The sequence below is a fragment of the Lathyrus oleraceus genome, chromosome 6, assembly GCF_024323335.1.
Source record: "Lathyrus oleraceus cultivar Zhongwan6 chromosome 6, CAAS_Psat_ZW6_1.0, whole genome shotgun sequence".
Taxonomy (NCBI): Eukaryota; Viridiplantae; Streptophyta; class Magnoliopsida; order Fabales; family Fabaceae; genus Lathyrus; species Lathyrus oleraceus.
The window spans coordinates 415,645,954-415,653,961 of record NC_066584.1 but is presented as its reverse complement, the minus strand read 5'-3'; the positions used below and the strand labels follow the sequence as shown (position 1 = coordinate 415,653,961).

The 8,008-nt window shown below is 35.8% G+C and overlaps 1 pseudogene; it reads right to left on the bottom strand.

Moving 5' to 3' along the window:
• Positions 1-4,647: 4,647 nt before the first annotated feature.
• On the bottom strand, positions 4,648-5,764 carry LOC127095983 (F-box/kelch-repeat protein At3g23880-like; annotated as a pseudogene).
• Between the last annotated feature and the right edge of the window lie 2,244 nt (positions 5,765-8,008).

The following is an 8,008-nucleotide window of genomic DNA, read 5'->3' as shown; positions in this document are numbered from 1 at the left end:
GTTTATCTAAGTATAGTAATTATCTTTTTTTACTAAACTGTTTGTTTAAAGTGGAGGAAGTCTTTTGCTTGTGTGCTTGAGTAGTGAAGTCTCTTGTATGTGTACTTGAGCAGTGGGGCCTCTTTATAGGTTGATTGAGCAAAAGTCTGTTGCAAGGTTACTAGATCAGAAGTCTCTTTCTAGGTTGATTGAGCAAGTGAAGTATCTTGCAAGTGTGCTTAAGCAAAGTGTAATATATTGATTATAGTGAAAAACTCTTATCGAGGTAATGGGACTGGACTACTCTCAATTGAGGAGAGAAATCAGAATAATCTTTTTGTGTTGCTTGATTTTACTTTTGATTATTATTATTTCCACTATTGTTACTATTTTTGATATCAGACTCGGAATGTTGTTCAGATTCTAAAGTTGCATTATCATAAGCGAAACGATTTTTGGCATACACAATTCAACCCCCATTCTTATGTATTTTTCTCACCTTTAATTGGTATCAAAGAAGGGTCTGTACTATAAAACTGAATTGTATTTTGATTAATGTATTAGGTAAAATAGTTTGTTATAAATGCATTAGGTAGTAATCAAAATCGTAATAGACATGTATTAGAGACATTCACTACGATTTGATTGCATTTTGGGTTGTTATGGCAAGACTGGTATCGGTTTTTGTCATTGATACAAACACGAGCTTTTTTAGAGATGCATCTCTGAATTGGTGGTTTACTGGGTTTCGAAGATGCATATATGAAATTGTCTTGGATGCTAACTAATGTATTTTTCTCGTATTATTTCAGGAAAAATGGCTGCAAACAACGATGATAGACTAAGACTCGATTGTGAAACCCAACACGCGCTTGTTCAACGTGAGAGGGCTAAGCTTCAGAATGAGCATGCCAGAGTTAGGCATGAAACTGTCCCAAGGTCTTGATCGGACAAATAACAAGTGTACTATTTTGCCTGTTATAGTAATAAAGGGGAAATTCCCCGAATGTCGATCTCAAGGACTACAAGTTAATATTGAGTTCAATTCATCGTCCAATTAAACAAAAATTATAATTGGGGTTTTTTAATTCAAAATTATAAAAATAAAGTCAAAGAAAAATAATAATAAAAAATATGGGTTTGCAAGGTATGAGGAATAATGTCAAGGAAGGTGTATGATTTATCCCTGTAACTCTCTGAGTCACTATTGCATCAACAAATATCAATTACTATCAGTTCTCAAGGGTATTTTTTTCCAAATCCTTAGTGAGAAAACCTTTAATCATTCTACCCTAATTTCTATGTCCATAGGCAATTAGGGTGAAGTTAAGCTTTATTATATCAAGAATGTTTTGATTCACACAGGGTATCCCTAGTCCTAGGTGATATCTAATGCAGAGTAATCTTATGAAAACCTTATAAATGGCGGTCCAGCCTTATTGATAACCATACAACAATCTCGGTTGGTCCGAAAGAGAAAGCATTAAGCACATCAAAAGATTACTGTAAAACTAATATTATAAATGCAATCGTAAACTCATAGTCATTACAACTCTAAATCAGGGACACCCCCTAGCATTTGGGGGTTTAGCTACTCATATTATTCAAAACAAATGCAAGATAAAAAAAATACACATTACAAGTAATTGGATGACTTGGATCTTCAATCGCTTCCGCTCATGAAAACCTTCCGCTCTCCGAATTCCTTGATCTCTGTAATCCTTGATCGTCTGACAATTTTGTGTTCGCCTTGTTCCAAGATGATCTTTTCTCTTGTAAAAACTCTACTAACATAGTGAAAATCCCTTGGCCGAAGGTGAAAATCTCCAAAGCGTCCATGCAGCTTAAGCCCGGTGAAAAAGCCCGAAAACTGGAAAATTAGCGTTTTGGGCTGACACTGGCCGTGTCAGGCTGACACGGGCGACCGTGTCAGGCCATTGCCTTAGGCACTACTTCTTCTTTCTTGGCCTTCCTCCTGACACGGCCCGTGTCAGGCCTCCTGAAATGTGAAATCTTCTCTTTTCGATCGTCGAAACTTTCCACTTTCTCGCATTGAGTTCGTTGGATCTTCTATGTGGTCCTGGAGGGCATAAACACGAAAACCAAAGCGTAAAATCACGAAAACACAAAATAAAACTGACAATTAATAAAATTGCTTAAATAACTTACGGGAATGAGAATTAACTTTAAAGGTACCATAATGCATACACAATGTCTCAAAATCGTTGGTTTCTTGTCGGATAAGCAACGAAAACATAGTGAAAATGGTGACCGATCAGGTCTCTTGGGGGGGAAGCATCGACTTATAGGAGATGTCTATCACATGGGTTCTCATCCCAGGGGCACGTCTCCCCTAATCATGTGGACCGGGAGGAAGCTCCTGCTCCTACACATGATGGTGTCCTTCCACTTGCAGACCCTTTTCCATGAGGGCCCTCTGGCACCTCCTTACTAATATACTATAGAGATCATGTTGTTGGACATATCTAGGTTGGAGAGGTATTTTTGTTAACGATTGTTATTTATATGTTTTAAACATTTGTCATGCGACGGATATTTTTTTTAAAAAGGAACACGATTGTTTGAATTCTGTTAACCACGATAAAATAATCTGAAGCTTTGTCAACCAAAGGATCATTGGTTGTAGAGTATCCTCTAGTATTCTGGTCTTGGAGGCATGTGTTGCTCATGATACAAGACCATTAGCCATGGCATGCATGGGGCTTTTGCTGAGAGATGGCACAAGCATACGTCATCTTTCTACTTCCCCATTGGCGAGATGAAAATTACACTAGATGACGTCGCTTTCCTTCTAAACCTTCCCATCAGGGAGAAGTTACTTGATCATTCCAAGATCAAACGTGATGAAGCCCAGAAGATGATGGTCATTTATTTGGGAGTTGACCCAATTGACGTCCTGATGTAGTGTGAGAGAACTAGAGGTGCACATGCCAAATTTTCTTACTTGGAGACGCTATATCAAAACAACTTGGAGTATGTCGAGAATGCTGATGGCAATGATCTACAGGTTACCTATCATCGGGAGTGTGCTTTGAGGTGTTTCCTCATATTCTTGGTTGACACGTCCATTTTTATGGACAAAAGTGCAATCGACGTCGATGTGTCGACTTGTTAGCCATTCACAAGTGAAACTGAGGGGTTACTTATTTAGTATACTCGTACTCTAAGCTGAGCAAAAGTTCTCTTTGGACGACAAAGCAAATGACATGCTCTTGCACCCTGCTGACAATAATTTCCATAGCCACTATTAATATTTAAACCACTTTTTTTACAATTAATACTGATACTTTTTTCTTATTCATTTTTAGGGATGAATCATATCCCACTTTCATCGTATACGTGAGTTTGATCGTGTGCTAGAATATACTGAGGATTGGCCACATGATTGGCTATATTGCCATCGTATAGGGAATGATGGGGTGCGTCTGTTACATGTGTATATTGACCGGACTCAGCATGATGACATCGACTGGACACCATACAACACTCACCAGGACATTATTCCTTTTGACCCCATTTTATTTTACTCCAGATGGCTGGCATATGGGACGAATCTGATGTGCAGGTATCTGCCGGAGCGATGCATGCGTCAGTTTGGATATGTGTCGATTATTTCGAGATCACCCTTCATGTAGGCTCCTAACAGCATAGTCTGCAGACATTTTGATGACATATTGACAAACTACTAGAGTCATATGGTATCAGAGTATGTCACCCACAAGTCAGTGGTCTTATGTGGATTGTTACATGACTTGGTTCTATAGTGTGTCACACTCTGTCATGACACCAGACGCTCCTGGATGTCCACCTAAGGTTGCTCATGAGAAGATCCTGGAGAATGAGCAAGCCTGAGAGGCCCGTGCCATTAATGTGTTGGTGACCTGTCAGAATATTATATGGATTACGCGTGAAGGCATATAGTATGGATTATTTGATATAGGTGGCGATGATGTGGTTTCCCTAGCACGTTTCATTCTTACTGAGGCACATAATGCCTTGGGTTACTAGCGGTAGAGGTGGAGCCAGGAGTTAGGATTAGACATATGCAGTAGATTATGCTTTTATTTATATTTTGGGATGTTTTAATTTTTTTTCTTCATATTTTGAGAACATTGTTTGTAATATGATTGAATATTTTTTTAATTAAGGCATTACCTTATTCTTTGATATTCGTGTTGATTAATGTTTGAATCAAATAATGGAAATGTTAGTCGAATTAAAATGATTTTGGATTCAAAAAATACAAACTTAGGATAATGTTTTTGTCTAGAAAAACATGCGGAGAAGATTTCGAATATGCATCTTCGAATTTATCCCGAAAATATTTGTAGATGCATCTCGGAATCAATTTTTGACAAAAATAGGATGACTCATTGATTTACGAAAGATGAAGAGATTTAAGGTACGTCCGGAGATGCATCTCTGAAAATTTCTAAGAGCATTTTTAGGTTTTCAAAGATGTGAGTCACAGCATAAAGGTGGAAAAAAATTGCCTTAAACCGTAGACTTCATTTTATTATATTCATATAACCCTTTTCCTTTTCTTCCCAATAAACTTAAGGCGGGATAAAATTTATTATGTTAATATTAATATAATAACTTATAATATAGTAAAAATTATTTACAGAAAGAAAATATATAATGATTCTAAAAAACTAATATTAGGTGGGCCCATTTCATGCAATAATTGGTACCAAACCACACTGATATAACAGCCACATCACCGACCAGGATATCAGAACCGACTACTATACAGACACACATTATCGCCAATTCAAACCTACTGCCAACATGAACTATATATAGTTTATAAATTCTGTTAAATAGAACAAATAGAAGATTCTGAATTGCCAAAAAGCAGTGACTTTAATTCAACCAACTATCAACATTACTAAATAACAAGAGATGACACAACTCACAACATGTGTTTTACCATTGCAATGATACCAAACTCTCACAGTAAACATCTAGATTGAATCCAAGTGTAGTAGTTATCAAGGTATCCAACCGGCCACTAACATCACCATTTTCTAAAATATACAAGGCTTCGGCAAATGAAGCACGATTCCTACCATTACTTGAGTTATATATGCAAACTCGAGAATACATTGTTCTCATGAAAAGATCACTATTTCCTAAAATGAACAAAGGGTCAACAAAAGAGAGTTGATTCTGGATGTACAGCTGAGGAATGATCGTGAATTTAGTCCATGATTCAACAACACCATACTCTTTAATCAGCAATAGAACACTGGAACTTTCACACTCACAAATGCAATTACTCAAAACATATAGCATATGTTGCGTGAACACATTGCTACCATCAACAACACTTCCCTACAAGTCTCCTTCTCCAGATCAAAGGAAAAAATCACACTTTCATAAACCATCCAATTCAGAGTGCCACTTGCAAATTTCCCAATCGCCTACTGGGTTTAATGGAAAAATTCAGAATGGTTTTCCAAGAATCTTCACCAAAAGTGTAAATTTTGGTAAAAAATTCACTAGAATCATCCTTATTTTGTGCAACTACTATACTTGTCATTAACTTGATCATGTCCAAATCCATAAGGATTAATCTTCCAATCAAGGGAAACTACTTCCGGGGATTTTTGGATTTGAATCTGATAAAAGGGTTCCACAGTCTGCCAGTATTTTTACAGCTATGAAACAGACACAACAGCCCATTGCATGAACGTATGATACATTTCATGTGATTCTTCATGTAGCTGAAGGTAACAGGTTCGATTATGACAAAATCCATCCAATTCATCCATCATAACTTCAAAAGGATATTAATATTGTACAATGCATTTTCGGAAGGAAAAAAATCACTTTTTTTTTTAAATAACTTAATTTTTCCAATTTTTTATATTTTCATTAATGAAAATATATATATATATATATATATATATATATATATATATATATATATATATATATATATATATATATATATATATATATATATATATATATATATATATATATTTTAAAATATTTTATATATACATCCAACTAAATTACATCAAATAAATATATTAAAAGTTAATCTAATAATGTAGTATTTTGATTCGATTAAAATTTTTTACATAGTAAGTACATACAAATTATATATGGTAAATTTATTTAAGATTATTTAAAAAGAAGTATTGTTCAAAAACCTAACTAAAAATATCTAAAATATATAACTGATAAAAATATTTTACCAGAGGAAAATATGTATCATAAAAATAATTATTTGAAACTTTCAAAAACAAATATTTAAAATTAATAAGTTTATAGTTATGATTTTTATTGAGTTTTAAAATATATGGAAATTTTCTATTTGAGACAACAAAAATATAAGAATATATTCTTTTTATCATTAAAAATTAGGTTTAAATGCATTTTTGCTCTTCTTATTTTCAAAAAAATAAAACTTTGATCCCTCATTTTTAAAAATTTGTATTTTGGTCTCCGACTTTGATTTTTTTTTCTTCGTGTTTTGGTCCCTTACATCAATTTAAGATTCAATGTAATGATATGGAAGTGTTTAAGTGGATAAATTTTAGATGTCATATCAGCAAAATTACACTTAAAGTATGACGTGAATATTAAACTTATCAATCTAAACACGATCACATTGCACTACGCCAAAAACTGGAATAGACAGCGCACCTTAGAGGGCGCTTTCTTAAAGAAGCGCACTCTAAAGTGAAGAGAAAAATAAGGAGGAATAGACAGCGCACTTTAGAGGGAGCTTTTGAAACAAAGCGCCCTCTAAAGTGAAGCAAAAAAATAATGAGGAAATGGAGGGACACCAATAGAGGGCGCTACCCTTAGAGGGCGCTTTTAAAAAAGCGCTCTCTAAGTCCATGTACAACAGCGCACTTTAGAGAGCGCTTGTGTAACAAAGCGCCCTCTAAAGTGAAGCGAAAAAATAATGAGGAAATGGAGGGACAACAATAGAGGGCGCGTTTATGAAAGCGCCCTCTAAGGATACCCTTAGAGGGCGCTTTTAAAAAAGCGCTCTCTAAGTCCATGTACAACAGCGCACTTTAGAGAGCGCTTGTGTAACAAAGCGCCCTCTAAAGTGAAGCGAAAAAATAATGAGGAAATGGAGGGACAACAATAGAGGGCGCGTTTATGCAAGCGCCCTCTAAGGATACCCTTAGAGGGCGCTTCTAAGGAAGCGCTCTCTAAGTCCATGTACAACAACGCACTTTAGAGGGCGCTTTATTACAAAAGCGCTGTCTAAAGTGAAGCGAAAAAATAAGGAGCAATAGACAGCGCACCTTAGAGGGCGCTTTTTTTCCACAAGCGCCCTCTAAGGTCCCGTTTAGTAAACATTAAAATTATAACATACTGCGCGTTTTGTTATTTCACTCTCTGTTATTTTCGTTCTTTTTCACGTTAGGGTTCTAAGGCGTTCTCCTTCCACCTCTGTTAGATCTACGACGTTTCCTCCTTCTGGCACCAAAGGTACGTTTGTTTCGTTTTAGCTTTGCCCTATTTCTTGCTTTGTTTTAGCTTTGCCCCATTTCAGTTTTTTGTTATTGTTGTCTATGCGTTGTCTATGCTACGTTTGTTTCAACCTGTAAAGTTTCAATATTCATAGTCATTTTAAATTTGATAGCGCATGCGTTAAATTTCAAGCCCTACGTTTGTTTGGGTTTATTAGGCAATTTCAAGCCCTATGAATATCTGATTTTGTGTCAACACCAATATCATTAGAAACCTAGGTCCGAATGTGTTTGAACTCTTCTGAAATTGTTTTTTGTTTATTCTAATTAGTAATGGATAATACATGGATGTCTTTCAATCGATTGTCGAGAGAGTACGAGAATGGGGTATTAGAATTCGTTAAGTTTGCCGTTGCGAACGCCGAAGACCCCAGTAGAATGATATGTCCTTGCTTGGGTTGTTGTTATGGGAAACGGGTTGACGCAGTTCAGTTGACATCGCATCTAATGAGGCATGGAATTGATCGAAGTTATACATGTTGGAATTTGCATGGTGAGAAAAG